This window comes from Acartia tonsa, chromosome 13 (genome assembly GCF_053477335.1).
Source record: "Acartia tonsa isolate MP-2025a chromosome 13, ASM5347733v1, whole genome shotgun sequence".
NCBI classification, from domain to species: Eukaryota; Metazoa; Arthropoda; class Copepoda; order Calanoida; family Acartiidae; genus Acartia; species Acartia tonsa.
Genome location: NC_137272.1, coordinates 19,754,074 through 19,770,098, shown reverse-complemented (window position 1 = coordinate 19,770,098; position 16,025 = coordinate 19,754,074). Strand labels below are relative to the sequence as shown.

The window sequence follows — 16,025 nt, the reverse complement described above, 5'->3', positions numbered from 1 at the left end:
TCTACAAGTATTTAAACCGCATAGATAAGGCATAAGAAAGAACTTTTACTCCCAACCCATATATTTAATTTGTTTAAAATGAAAGGGGTTTTGGGGTTTTCATTGCTCGATATAAACTATAAGGGAAAGCGCCTACCGTTATTCAGAAAGGAAAATTAACCGTCTTTTCACTGCTTTAGTAGCGCAGCATTTGTTAGTCAGTTCATCATTGTTAACTATACCTAAAGATGTATAATATGTATCTGTAAAATTTAGCTTTTTTCTTTTGTTTGAAAAGTACATTGCTTGTTTAATTCAAGGGTTATTTTTTGTTTGTATTTTAACGTATTTGCTACCTAACTTATGGATAAAATTGTCTTTTTTTTGCTGGACCACGAGCACACCAACTTTCCATGAACCGTAGAGTAACATTTAAAGCCGAAATACGCGGTGAGAACGGTCCAGAGCAGTCCTGTCCTGTCCAACCAACCAACGGACCACCAGCCTCCAGCGTACAATTTAGACTTGGGACAATAATATAATTTTCATTTCCACAGTCGTTACCCGTCCTTACATACACTAATACAGAGAGAGAGAGAGGGAGGAAATAAGTCCTCTTCCCCGTGTATTAGGCACTAAACCCCCGGTTATAATATATTATAAATGAGTTAAAGGCCTAGCCTAAGGTTCGGGCCTTATTTTTGAAGGCAGGTGTACAGACACACACACACACAAAGGCTAGTGCTGCGCTGCTACGGTGATTTCAATCAGGCAGGGAGGGGACAATGTGCTGTTTATTACACTAGTCTCCAAAGTTTTAAAATAACATTTTTTGTTTCTTTGACTTTCAAACTTTGGGGACTTTTTAATAAATTATGATGGTTGGTTCATTTTTGAGTGTCCAAACGGCTTAACCACTAATTGTAATCTACAGAAGGGGTAATTTTGTGTATCATTATTGGGGATGTACATAAATTTCTCAGCAATTGTCTTATCCTTTAAGATCCCTGGATTTCAATAGTTGTGGAAAGCAAGGAAAAATTTCAGGTTGCTACCAAGGCATGTTGTACTTTTATTATTTATGCTAATATTTAAAAAATAAATATTAATAAATATTTTTTGCATTGAAAATTTTTATTAAGGTAGCTATTAAAAATACCAGAAAATTTTAAAAGACTAATTTTCTAAATTAAAATACCAAAATGTTATAATTCATATTTTTTGATGCCCTGATAGTGAATAATTTGTTAAATTAAAAATTCGAAATACAATTACTGAAATTCAAATGAAAAACCTCCGAAAAATCATAATTCATTTGTTTAAATGGCCTTAGGGATGAATCTATTGCTGTTTTAAAATAGTCATGTCACTTTGATATATCCGATTATCTTTTTAGATTTTTCAATAATCCAATAAAAAAAAAGTTATTTTCTAATTCAGTGGTTGACTAATGATTTGTGTTAGCCTCCTCACGTTTATTTCTTTCCTAAACTAATTCTGTTTGAAAGAGGATAAATGTGAAAATTAAGTTTTAATAGCAAAAAAAGTTTTAAAAATTTTGATCAAAAGAGTTTTAAAGTTATTTTTATTGCAAATCATTTAATAGAATATTTGGATCATGGAAAGAGAACGAGTAGAGGGTTTCGTCGTATTTTGACAGTAGCTTTTGATAGGTTATTTTAGGTTAGGTAAATGTTCATAATTGCCCTCAAAGAGACAGAGTCTCTCCGTAGGGGCTAGAAATAGGAGAAAAGCTACTGTGAAAATAAGATAAAACCCGCTACTTCATTTTATCTTTTCCAGGATCTATGAGAACCTACCCTTTAAAGGAGAACCATATCGGTTCAGCATTTAGCGATATTAATCAGTACAAACAGAAAGAAATCCTGTTACTTATAATAAGGATTTTATAGACCACATTTGTTCTTGTTTTTGCATAATCCATTTACCCCTTCCCTGGAAATGTTATTCTCAAACATGAAATCAACGTCACAAAATAAAATGTCAATCCGATAAAACTTTGAAATATCAAGGAAAGGTAGAATAATAGATATAATAATATAGATACATAGTTTGAAATATCAAGAAAAAAATGTATGAAAAAGAATTTTCGGTTATAGTCCATTTCGTGACAACGCCTCTTAAGGGGCGTTTAGTCGTATTTTCACAGAAGCTTTTCTCCTATTACTAGCCCTTGCGGGGGGCTCTAACCCTGCGGGGCCAATTGCCTATCCCTGCGGTGCAATTATTAACATTTACCTAACCTAATCAAAAGCTACTTTGAAAATGCGACGAACCGCCCCTTAAGGAACCGACAATATCCATAATGATTGTTATTATCTATCTATACTAACAAATCTATTGGATATAGCAGAAAGCCTTGCGTTCAGACATTAATATTTCAATAGTTTCACGTTTCTTACAGACCGTATTTTCCAGGGAGAGAGGGGACATTGTCCTGTTTATTACACTAGTCCCCAAAGTTTTATAATAACGTTTTCTTATTCACTGGTTTAACAACTTTAGAGACTTTTTTTGAGTTTTCATTTGTTGGTTCATTAATTTTAGTGTCCAAACCTTTAAACCACCATTGTAATCTACAGAAGGTATATTTTTTCTATTATCATTGGGTATGTACATCTAATTATCGGCCATTGTCATATCCCTGGTATTTTCAATAATAATTTTTTTTCATTTGTCATTGCAATATTAATATTATTTCATAAATCTTATTTTCATCCTTTTTTCAGGAAAGCTTTATTATGGTCGATGTTTGAAAATAATAATAAAAAAAATTTAAGATTAAATTTTGTAGGGGTGTGTATACACTCCACAACGTTAATTTTCTGAAACTACAAAAGGGGTGGGGATATACATACTGTTTTTATGCACTTAAAAAGGGGAACCCAAGAAAAATTCGTGTACACGTCTCTAGCTGAAGCATAAAGTTTGTTAGTTTTTTTTTAAATGTTCGATCATAACATTACATGTATTTGGCCATAACTCTATCAAAAATGCTTTAAAAAGCAGACCCTTTTCGACCTTAAATATCTTTGACTTGTAGAGAAACTGTTTCACTATCTTAGGTCGAAAAAGGTAAGAATTTTATGAGTTATGACCAAAAACATATAAAAAACTAACAGACTTTATAAAATTCTGTAAAGATACAAATCAAATAAAATAGTGAAAAAACTGGGCACAAATTTGAATATAAATTACCCATAACAACATTATTTTACATTGTTGCTTGAAAAATTTGAGTGCGATATGGCTTTGCAAGGAATGCAGGATGAGGACAATGGCAGTTGAATAAATCTTCAGTCCCTTCTCCTTGCCAATTATTGTAATTTATCAAAGGAAGACACACGAAAGTTGAGAACATTAATTTATCGGCTATTGTCCTATCTTGGAATCTCTAAAGAATTGCCCACTATATAATTTTCTTCAAAATATTTTATTTTTGCATTTTATTGAATTATTTTATTGCCAACTTTTTGGCAGCTCCTATAGCTTCAAGGCAGTTGCGTGCACAGGGGTCTTTAAAGGGGTTACAACTAATGATGTTTAAGAAAGGGGTACACAATGATTTCGAAGGTGCTTTGACTTTTGCGTCAGAACCTAAATTGGGACATAGTGCATTTCATTACCCTAGGTTAGGTAACTTTATTTCACTTTTCAATAAAATCTAAAATGCAGCGGTTTTTGAGAAAATTAGATTTGAAAATTTCAAGTTAGATTTTCATTCCCCAGGAGTTATCGCATAATCATGACAAGAAAAGCAAAGATTATTTATTTAAAATTTTAAACAACTTTGCTTTTATAAAGTTTTTCATAAAACCACTCCTGAAGGGAGTTTATTAATGGCTATTTTTATCAGTTGCTTTGCTAAGGTCACGGAAATTAGCCTTAAATAAATCATATAAAGAGATGTTTTATGAAAGACTTTATAAAAGCAAAGTTGTTCAAAATTTTAAATAAATATTCTTTGCTTTTCTTGTCATGATTATGTGATAACTCATAGAGGATTAAATTTAACTTGAAATTATCAAATCTAATTTTCTCAAAAACCGCTGCATTTTAGATTTTATTGAAAATTGAAATGAAGTTACCTAACCTAGGGTAATAAAATTCACTATGTCCCAATTTAGGTTCTGACACTAAAGTCAAAGCACATTCGAAATCATTGTGGGTAGGGAAATCGGACTGATGGATGAATTCTTCTTAAGTTGATTTCTCGAGAGGGAATGAGGTACCCTCTAAGACAAAACATATGAAATAAAATAGTCCTGTAAAGAAGAACTATGCGGCTATGTTCAGCGGCTAGCGAGATCATTCTCTATACACACAAACCGACAAACATCCAGTTACTTTTATATAACAAAAATAAAATACATCGGGAGCTTACAGCGTTTAAATTTAAGCAAATATTGGTCTCAATATAAGGAAATATATAATATTTTCGTATTCATTCAAATCCGGTGGATAGGAACCGGTTCTCATCCATACGAAAAAACTATGTCTAGCACCGAATTATATCCAGGTTTCTACGAATATAAAAATGTACAATCATAAGATTAAAACCAGTTTTTTAGCCGGTGCCTTCGGCACCTCGGGGCTAAAAAAATTTAATCTTATAATTGTACATTCTATATCCGCGGAAAGCCGTTTATAATACGATGCGAGAAATAACTATTCTTTGATTTGATAATTGTAGCTTATAAATAATACATACATACATCAATCACATTTATATCCTTAATATTATTTTTGTTCTCTCATATATCAAAATATATCATGAAGATATAAGGGATATATACAGATTTTAGATAATTTTGTCCAAACAAACACGTATTTTTAGCCTCTTTCTTGCGTATCATAGTTTAGGTTAGGTTAAGTAAGGGCATAAAGAGCCCAGAGCTGGATCTTTAAATCATTTTAAAATGCTGTGCTCTCATTGGTGGAAAGTTGGCGTACCCCGATCTGACTCACCGCTAAAATGATTTAAAGATCCAGCTCAGCATTGTAAAGAAACATTTTCCTGAAAACATACTACATAATATCTTTGTCTTTAAAATTTCAAAGAACTCCAAGCCATTATAGAGTCTTGTTAGGGTTATGTCATTGTGAAAATCATTCCTATTGTTGACATAAAAGCATTTAATTTTATGTAAAATGATTCCTGGTGCAATAGGGAAGATGCCTTATCCCTGAAAAGCCGTGACCACTGCTGATTTGACAATACTTTGACAAGAATCCAATTTCAGAAAAATAGATTGCGTTTACGTGATTTTCTTATGGTAAACATACAGCATGACTTACATATTTGTACAACACTCATGGATATAAAGGGATAAGGGAAATGACCAATAAATTCGTGTACATCCCCAATGATGATACACAAAATTAGTGGTTGGAACGTTTGAACACTTAATTCAATAAACCAACTAATGAAAACCCCAAAGTAGTTAAACCAACGGATATGAAAGCGTTATTAAAGAAAACTTTGGGGACTAGTGTAATAAACTGCGCATTGTCCCTTCTGACAATACCGGGATGTTTTCATCCATTTAAATTTTTTTTGTTGCTGTTATTATATCAACATGAGACAAAAGTCATGAATGACGCAATTTCGATAACATATCAGTGAGACATACAATATACAAATGACCAATGATAGGCCAGTAGATAATTTACCATTGGTCAATAACAATATACACTGGCCTATAGGCACTATAAGCTGCTTCTCCAATTTACCATTTATAAATCCTTGACAAAAATCCATATACTTTGTTTTTTTTTCTATGACAACCAAAATAAAATATGAAAATTTGGTCACGTAGTATGATATGATACAATAATATTGAACATTCTCATCAACTAAGAATACAGGGTTAGGACAATTGAAAATTAAATAATATTTTAAGACAAAGGCCTGCTCGTTAAAGAGTTTTTTTTATACTTTTTCTAACACATATGATTATTAACCTTTTTTGTTGTATATAATCTGTATATAATGCAATATTGTATTTAATTGATATTCGATATTAAGCTATTCTATTTTAGGACCAATACTTAAATATTCTTACATTATTTTACCTGTTAAAAACGAAGCTACTTTATAATTCGATCTGTCTGTCTTTATGTTTGATTCATTTTGGGTGATTGTTTGCAATACAATACAATATTTGATTTTGCTACATTGCAAAAATATTGCAAAGCGCACCACACTGTTAAAACCAAGCGAGTGTGCAAAAAAAGGTAGTGGCTTCTATTTAAGTTAGACGGCTTAAATTTTGTTCTAAATTAATGATCATGTAGTAATTAATTTACTTGTCGGTTATGCTACAAAACACATAACGGTGAAAGGAATCTTCACAAAAAATTTCAGAAGTCTATATTAAATAACAGCCGAGAAAATCACATTTCTCCTATTGATTTACGGATTGAAAGAAGACGGTAGGGCATATAGTATAAATGAATTATAGAGTAGCTTAGGTACTACAAAGCGTAAAAATATTGAGAATGTTTTAAGTATCAGACCCTAGTGGTCGCAATATGTAAGTTTCCGATATTAATTGAAAACAAATATCAGTTATTTATAATTTTGTACAATTACATGTCATTGTTTATACTTTCAATATGTCGCAACATAAAAACTTAGACATTTGGTAACGCAGCTACTTTTTAGAGGCTCACTAAAATCAGTGAGGCTCACTAAAAATTTAGAGGGTATAATTTTGCCTCACAAAAATTTTAGTCAGGCAAACTGATTTTAGTGAGGCAAAAGTTTTTTTTAGGAATTCACCCCAGATCTCTAGTTATGTTCATGATTTTTCTCGTATTCATTCGAATCCGGTGGATAGGAACCGGTTCTTATCCATACGAAAACACTATGTCTAGCATCGTATTATAAACCGCTTTCTACGGATATAAAAATGTACAATCATAAGATTAAAACCAGTTTTTAGCCCGTGCCTTCGGCACCTCGGGGCTAAGAAAACTGGTTTTAATCTTATAATTGTACATTCTATATCCGCGGAAAGCCGTTTATAATACGATGCGAGAAATAACTATTAATAGTTCTTCCCATTAAAGTGCCTATCGAGCACCTTACTATTAATTGAGATGGGCCCTAACCCTTAAAAGTCCTCATATTACCTTATATGTATCTTAACCTGACCAAACAAAGGAAATATTATTTCAAAATAAGTAGGGGATGGTGGGTTCTGTTCTCGTCCAGGCACTTCTTTAAAAACAACCGAATTTTTAATACTATAAATTACAAAAATATCATATTTGAATTTAACAGAAACAAAATTGAAGTCTCTGTATTTTAAATTTCTCTATATCTTAATTTTATATTTCTAAAAAAATCTTTCAATTGAAAACAATTATTAAAAAAAAATATATATATCGAATTCAGTATAGTAATTTTTCCAAGAATGATTCCAAGCCTTTTTGTTGTCAAATTACCATGAATCGAGTGCATGACAATCTTTATTTCAGTATTTACAATTGGAATTCAAAAAATAACAGAATGACAAAAATGAGGTGTGTAAATGGACAATCCTTAGAATGAAAATTAATCCCATCTGATTTTCTTTAAAGTCAGAATTAAAAAAATAAAAGTTTGAATATTTAGTTTTGATTTTTTACTAAAAACATTGTCCGAATTTGTTTAAACAATTAGCTAGATTTAAAAACAATGAAACGATTCTTATTCTGTTATTAATAAAAAGCACAAGACATATTACTGTTCCTGACGCACTAACGTTATTTTTTCCTACGTACATTCACAAATTACGGAAAAGCACCGTATTTAATGAATGTATGAGTATTAATAAATAATAAATTGTTTCAAGGCCTCAGCCTGCCGAATAGCTGTGTCAAATAAAATACTGCATTGTTATCGGTGTTTCAGCATTTTAACAAATTTTATATGGACTAATTAGAGAGAGAGAGAGAGGGGGGGGGGACAATGAGCTGATTATTTCACTAGTCCCTAAAGTTTTCGTATTCGTTGGCTTAACAACTTTTGTTATGGTACACATACAACATAACTCAAATCATAGAGAAAAAAATAAAAGAGAGGAATCGAAGCAACTAGAAGACGAAAATAGGCAGTGGGCCTAGAGGCCTACTCAGCGCTGTTGTCGCGCTAAAATTTATTGCTATTCCACTACTTTTCAAATGGGAGGATTAAAAATTATTAAAAAAAATATTTTTTTACTTTTTACTATTTCCATATTTAGGGCAAGAATATTAGATTAGATATTTTCGTTTTAATGTTTTAATTAAAAATTACATAGAATTTTATTTTTATTTAAAAAAATTTGTTCATGAAAGATGAATCCTTCCATTTCTAAAAAGGGGGAAATTTTTTTCATAATGAACATTCAGCTGATTCTGACCGCCCACGGCTGTTTGCTAAATATCGCTTTTCTTTTTATTCACATTATTATTTATGATTGACTTACAAAAAGCCCTGGGCGGCTTTTGATTTTCGTCTGCTTCTAAATTTAGGGATGGGGAAGTAGTATTTTACCATGAAAAAGGGGTGAGTATTCATCCTCTTATCCTTTTTCCTTAAGACTCAAATATTTGTACAATACTGCAGAGAAGAGGGATTAGAGCATGTTTATTGCACTAGTCCTCAAAGTTTTATAAAGGAAGTTTTCGTATTAGTGGGCTTAACAACTGTTGGGACTTCAGTGAATTTTGATTTGTTGATTTATTAAGTTCAGTGTTCAAACCTTCCAACAACTAATTTTAATCTACAGAAGGGGTAATTTTATGTGTCATTATTCGGGAAGTACATCAATTTATCGGCCATTGTCTTATCTTTTTAGTTCCTTGACTTTATAAGGATTTTTAAAAAAATTTTGCTAATAGGAGGGAACAACTTTGTAGCTTTCTACAAAAAGCGTTTCTTTAGTTTGTTTTAATGTATTTAAACCTTTTTTCTATTATTTGATTTAGGGTTATTAGTTTTGTTTTAAAATCAGTCAAGATTTAGTTTGACTGCCATTTTATTATTTAAATTATACAAGTATTTGTATTATTAGATTATAAATAGTTTGGAATAAGAAGGACCATTTTAACATACATTATTTTACGATTTATCCGTTATGAACAAACTCGCTCTAGATAACAGTTACTTAACTAAAAAGAAATGTATTTAAAATAAATATTAAACACTACACTAAAGTCAAGCTGTCTAAAGTTAAATTATTTATTCCACGAATTCTATTTCTTTGTAACCAAAATCTTCTTACCATTTTTATCTTAATTTAATAAACTTTAATCATTTTCTGAATAAAAAATCACTCATTTATTAAATATTTACTTGTATCAATGTTTTGATTATAAACCATATCAAACAAGGATAACAAATTCCATATCTCGATAACCAAAGAATCGATATGGCTTTCCTTTACTGTGATAGCAGCTTCTTTATCGACCTTAAAAAGTTTTCTAAATAATTCTCGTTGGACTTAAAGGGACAGCTGAAAGTGTAGTGTGTGACGTCATAAAAATACGTCTAAAAAGGAAGGATTAGAGGAGAAGTAAGAAAGGAAACCCCTAAAAAAGAAAAAGACGTATTTTTATAACGTCACACCTGACACTTTCCGCTGACCTAGACTTAAAGGTCGTTTAATAAAAGGATTGGTTGCTTTTAGGCCATTTCAAATTGGACGTAAAAAAAGACATAGATTATATATAGAAACACTACGCTTCTAGAAAGGCGCACAGCTCTGTTATGCATTGTTTGTGCCAATTGTTTAGAATATTTAGAAAGAAAGAGAAAATACCCCCTGCCAAAATCATTATACTTCTGGCACCAAATATACAAATACAGCTTTATTTAGGGGGTAGATTCATTACATATGCCCATAGGTAAGATTCATAAAAGGGCCATGAAATTAGAATTGTGTCATTTTGGCTAACTATTTAAAAAATAATTTCTGATCACGTTTGGTAGATTTTAAACAAATAAGGCGCAAAATACTAAAAAAATAACCAAAATAGAAAATGTAGTAAAATAAGGCTAAAAATAGTTAAGGCAACAATAATTGAATTAAAATTATGTTCATGGTAAATTTAATAACCAAAAGTTTAAAAACTATAGGAATTCATAGATGGATATCATAATATTCTGGACAAAAAAAGTCAAATTATCAGAGATAGACAAATATATAAATTGATATATTTTAGATAGATAGATAAAGAGAGGAAAGAGAGTAATTTAAAGAAAGAAAACAAATGAATAGTTTGATTAAATATAGCTTTGCTGTGGCCATTGATGATGCAATTTCTACTTTCTATCTTGTATTGTTTTAAACAATAATGCACATAGGTTTTAACCAGGGATCTTAAGGGATAAGATAATGGCGGATTAATTGATGTACATCCCCAATGAAGATACACAAAATTATCCCCTCTGTGACGTAAAATTAGTGGTTGGTGCGATTGAACACTCAAGTTGATAAATCAACCAATCAAAACTCACTAAAGTCCCCAAAGTTGTTAAGCCTATGAATAAGAAAACGTTATTATAAAACTTTGGGGACTAGTGTGATAAACAGCCCCCTTTATCTCTAGGTATCAGCACAAGTTTACGTTTGGAAATGTAGCTACTTCATAGTTAAAATGACAGTGAGGAAAGGGACATTTGTCTGTCTATCACACTAGTCCCAAAAGTTTTACAATAACAGATTTTTATTTGTTGGCTTTTCAACCTTGGGGACTATAATTTAAATTTAGATTATTTGGCTTGTTCATTAAGTTTAGTGTCCAAACGTTTCAACCACTAATTGTAATTTACGGAAGGGGTCATTTTGTGTATAATCATTGGGGATGTACAGTACATGAATTTAACGGCTATTGTCTTATCCATTTAGATCCCTGTAATTAACCTAACTATAAACAAATATCTATATGGTTCCTACTTTTCTGACTATGAAACTAAATGAAATGTTTTTATCTTATATGAACAGTACATAGCTAAAAAAATTTTAGAACCAAATATTACATAAACTTTTTTAAGTAGTATTTAAGTGGTTCTTTGCTTTTCTACTTCATAAAACGTACAAAATAACGTACAAACATCATCTAAATTGGGTATTTGTCAGGGATAAGACAATGACCGATAAATTGATGTACTCCACCAATGATGATACACCTCTTCTGTAGATTCAAATTAGTGGTTGAAACGTTTGAAAAATCAACTTAATGAATTAACCAATCAAAATTCACTGAAGTTGCCAAAGTTGTTAAGCCAACGAATAAAAAAACGTTATTATAATACTTTTGCGACTAGACAGCTCATTGTTCCATCTCTCTGGTATTTGTAATCTACCGAAATAATTCCTTCTTACGTATTTTGACTGGAGCCTTTTACTGATTAGGTGTAAAAACAAAACAGTATATATAATATAGAACATATTGTACGTGGCATCAAGAAGATAAAAAACAAGAGATTTATTTTTGAAGTTACTTATAGTGCCTAATTAAAAATGACGTCTTATAAAACAAATGGCCATTGATAGGCCAGTATACAACATTTTTACCATTGGTCAATTACAAATGTATACCTTGCCTATCATTGGTCATTTATATTGTATGATGTCATTTTTTATTAGGTACTATAAGCTGCTTCTTTTATTTTGCCAAACAGCCATTTGATGGGTTTAGTGAATTTCGGTTAGTTGTAATCAGGCCTATAAATAGGTCCTTAGGCAATAAATTAAGATTTCACACAAACAATTGAAATTCTTTCTTAAATTGGTTAAACATTGTGTGAGGAATAAAGGTACTAAGAAAGAGAGGGAATGTCTGATTGAGCCAATAGAAGAATCGCATCGGTACATACATTTAATTTCATTGGTTGAAATTTTGTACACATCTCGTTACGAATGCATGTTTTTTTTTCATTTCATACATAGATAAAAAGTCAGCTGTAAACAGTATATTTTCTTAGTAGAAAGCTTTGCGGAATCAGAATTAATTGCCCAAAAATTTCGTTTAAATTTGAAAGCTTAGTAACGAGGTGGATTCTTTAAAAAAAGTTAGGCTGGCTACTCGCTGGTGAGGCAAAATTCTTTTTGTGAAAAATCCTCCAAAATCGAATAAAAAAATTTACAAAAATTAAATAAAATCTTAAAAGGGTTATTAACATATGATTTTGTTTAATTTTTGTAGATTTTTAATGTGCTTTTGGATGATTTTTCACAAAAATAATTTTGCCTCACTATCGAGTCTATAATTTCTTAAGAATCCACATCAGCTTGAGTCGAAAGTAAACAATACTTTTGTCTGTTAGAAATGTTCCTTCTTAGATTTGTCGAAAAAAGGGTTCAGAATATGCTTCTATTCTTCTATTTCTATTGTGTGAGGAAAAAGGGCTGTAGATCCGATTACGCTATATCATCCTTTATTTTTACAACTAAGCTATCTAATTTTTGTTTAAATGCAAAAACATGTTAGATAATTGTAAGATTGAGAACTTGAATTATAGGAGAAAGGGAAAAGACAGTATCTACAAAACATTAATCACCAGGGGCGTATTTAGTAGGCTTTTATTGAGAGGGAGGGATTGTAGGGAGAACAGATCTATTTTCCAAGGACCTTTTTCGTCTGCTTGCAAATTGTTTTCTGCTACTTGACTGTGTTAATATTCCCGACACTACTAATTGATTTTCAAAGATCCAATTGAGAGTCGGCAAACGGTTCTTAGGATAGGTTCATACAGTTATTTAACCCCTTCTCTCTTTAGTGATTTTATCTAATGTAGGGAGGATGTGTAAAAGATTTAATTTCATAAATAAATGGAGTAGGGAAGTAGTTAGCCAATTGATTTTAACCAACTGTAGTAACATTTCATTAAAATCAGTAAAATTTAAAGACTTTTTGGTACTAATGAATACTGTGATGTCAGTTACATGACATCTACTCTTAGAACAATAAGAATGCCTTGGCATCTATTGATCTTGCACTCTAAGAACTTCAAAACAAAGGTTTAGCTGTTAAAGGTTCAGTTATCAAACTAGCTATTAGAAAAATGTTCTAAAAAATAATGAAGGTTACTAAAAGACAAAATTTAATTAGGGAAAATTTTTATAGTTACCCTCTGCTTACGTTGGTAAGTATTAGAATGAATTACCAGTAAGAAATCTAATTTTCTCCCAGTTTAATTTCTTTCTTTTTATCTCTCAATTCATCTCTTTCTCTCTCATTTATCCAATATAAGTATTAATAAAAGTAATGTCTGTAGCTTAAGATCTCGCTAACCACTGGGCGGCTATGGTTATCCTAAGTAGTGAAGCTTTCCATAGGTCCAGGGAAGGTTTATAACTATTTTGAGATCAGTTACCTCCACCATCCCAAAAGATATCGTTCCTAAAGAAGTTCCTAAAATTGAGTGCAAGCTTCCAGTCAAATGCGCGTATTAGGTCAAACTGTTCTTAATTATGCGTTAAAATATAATATGCGTTCAAAATAAAGAACAGTTTGACCTAATAAGCGCGTTTGACTGGAACCTTGCACCTAAATTTACGGAATATTGCGAAAAAATGACGCTCTTTGTACTTTTCATTTCTACATAGTAAATACGTTTTTTTTATTAGGCAAAATATGAATTAGACTCCTAATATTTACTTTGAAAATAAAGATCATTGTTTTGAAGTAAAATAAGCTTTCCCTTTTTATTTAAAAATACATACAATAAAACAAAAAATTTATAAACCCTTCTGCTAATCGAAATAAATATAATGCTGTTTATTACGAAGTCGAAAACATTGATTTTTGTATACCTAGTTTCTAATTATTTTTTTGTAAACAGAATTTTTGGAAGCTAAACAGTTTTTTTGAATGTCACATTGGCAAGTTTTCATTAATCCTTCATTGAAGGACAACACTTTTTTATGGAAATTTAGTTTCAGTCAATAAATTAGGAACTTAAAAGATATTAGTTCATAGTTAGGTTAATTACAGGGATATAAAGGGATGATACAATGACCGATAAATCGATGTACATCCCCAATGATTATAAACAAAATTACCCCTACTGAAGATTAAGATTAGTGGTTGGAAGTTTGAACACTCAACCAAATGAACAAACCAATCAAAATTCACTAAAGTCCACAAAGTTATTAAACCAACAAATAAGAAAACGTTATTATACAACTTTGGGGAATAGTGTAATAAACAACTCATTGTCCCCTCTCTCTCCGGGTTAATTACCCTAGGTTTTAATATAATTTCATACGGTTTTCTTTGGACACCCTTGTTGTAATGGCAAACTTTTGTAGAAAGTAGAAAGTATGGTAAAGTGTGGTTCTGTATTTACATGGTAACTAGTAAATGAAACACGCCCAATTTTTATAAAAAATAATTTGTATAAACATTTTTACAATTTGTAATATTATTTTGTCTAAAAATTAAAGAAACATCATCTGTGTCAGTCCGTCAGACTGTACCAAAGGATCGTTGTAACTTCTGATGAACCGATATGGTTCTCATTTACAATGTAACTTCTGGGTCCTGGGATGGTTTATAACTATTTGAAAGAAATTAAAAAAAAAAATCGTTTGAAAACTCAAATTATTATAGTTATTGGATCATATTATACCCTAGAAATTATCAACCCTTTAATTGCACGACTTTTCTTGTGAAATTCCTAGCTGTGTATGGTTCTAAGGTATTTACTCCATTCAAATTTTTATGTCACGCACCAGACATTGCAGCCGTTAATACACTCTTGTTTGACACATTTAAACTTTGTCAGAAACATAAAATGTTACAAAAATACTTTTTTTTATTCTTTTAAAAAGTATTTATGTCTGTATTTGTGGAAATAATATAAGGTTGTTTTTAACTAAAAGTAATAATATAATAAGTAAGTTGAAGTGTCCATACGTTTAGGTGAATTATATTTTAAAAGCTCAGAAATGTATTTTTAGTACTACGTGAAAGTTGGAAGATTTTTTGCAATATTTTTGGGTGTTTTTTTAAATGTTGCCAAAAAAATAGTGACCTTAATGACAGATGTTTTTAGATTTTTAACGTAAAGGTAGAAGAAAACTTTATTGACTAATGAATTTAACATTTAGCACATCTAAGTAGCAGAAAACAATTTGAAAGTAGGCGAAAAAGGTCCTTGGAAAAGGAGGAAGGAAGTTGTCTGTATATACATCTACATATACTAGAGAGCTGTTCATTAAATAACAGATTTAGAGGCAAATATTTTTTTGGTGAACAAAATGAAACATTTATACTTAACTGGTTGATGGATTGCTTGTAGTAGTTCATGTTATTTTTCATGTTCTTTTTTTAACCTTACTTTTAAAGATGGCAATTTTATTTCTTTTTTATGAAAGTAACATGATGCTTATTTTAAGTATGTGTAGCAAAGGATCTCCGTAACCGCTAAAAATTTTACAATTCTTAATGATATTTGCTAAAATTGTGAAGAGAATACAGGGTACTTTTGCTTATATCATTGTACCTTGTTGTAAAAGGAATCAGTTTTCCAAAAATCAGATGAAAATGATATTGGTAGTCTTTATAAATCATACATAATTGTTATAGGAATAATCATGCAAATTTTCTGATTGATAGGTCAATTCTAACAAGTTTAAATTAACAAAAATAGCTAATTGTCTGTGAAGGGCAAACGGACCGAACCTTATTATAGAAAAGCATCGCTTTTAAAAACACATCGTAGTACTTTTAACAGTAAAGAAAAGGTCATATCTGGCAATCTTTATAGTGTATAGTACTTTACAGAGTCAATAAAATCTTAAAGTAAAACTCTGCAGTAAAATGAAATGTAAATAAGCTTACCATAGTAGGGTATTTTTTTCCTTTCCAAAAATAATTTATAAACCTTTATTGAAACTAAGCAAAAGCTTCATTGTAGAGTAGAACCATGTCGGCTCAGAACTTAGGTACAAAAACACAGATTCAAAGACACATAGACAGACAGACAGACAGAAATCCTGTTACTTTCTGATTATTATGTGCTTTGAGGCTGTAATTTTGTGTCA

General features: G+C 30.8%; 1 protein-coding gene across 2 annotated transcripts in view; it reads left to right on the top strand.

Moving 5' to 3' along the window:
- The first annotated feature begins 447 nt into the window (after positions 1 to 447).
- Positions 448 to 16,025, top strand: part of LOC145335437 (uncharacterized) — a 74,563-nt gene continuing 58,985 nt past the window's right edge. Inside the window, exons 1-2 of one of the 2 annotated variants that reach the window (XM_080181182.1) lie at positions 448 to 750; positions 983 to 1,038. The gene's annotated coding sequence lies outside the window, so the exon portion shown is untranslated. The remainder of the gene's footprint in view (positions 751 to 982; positions 1,039 to 16,025) is intronic. The other variant, XM_080181183.1, reaches the window with a different exon arrangement.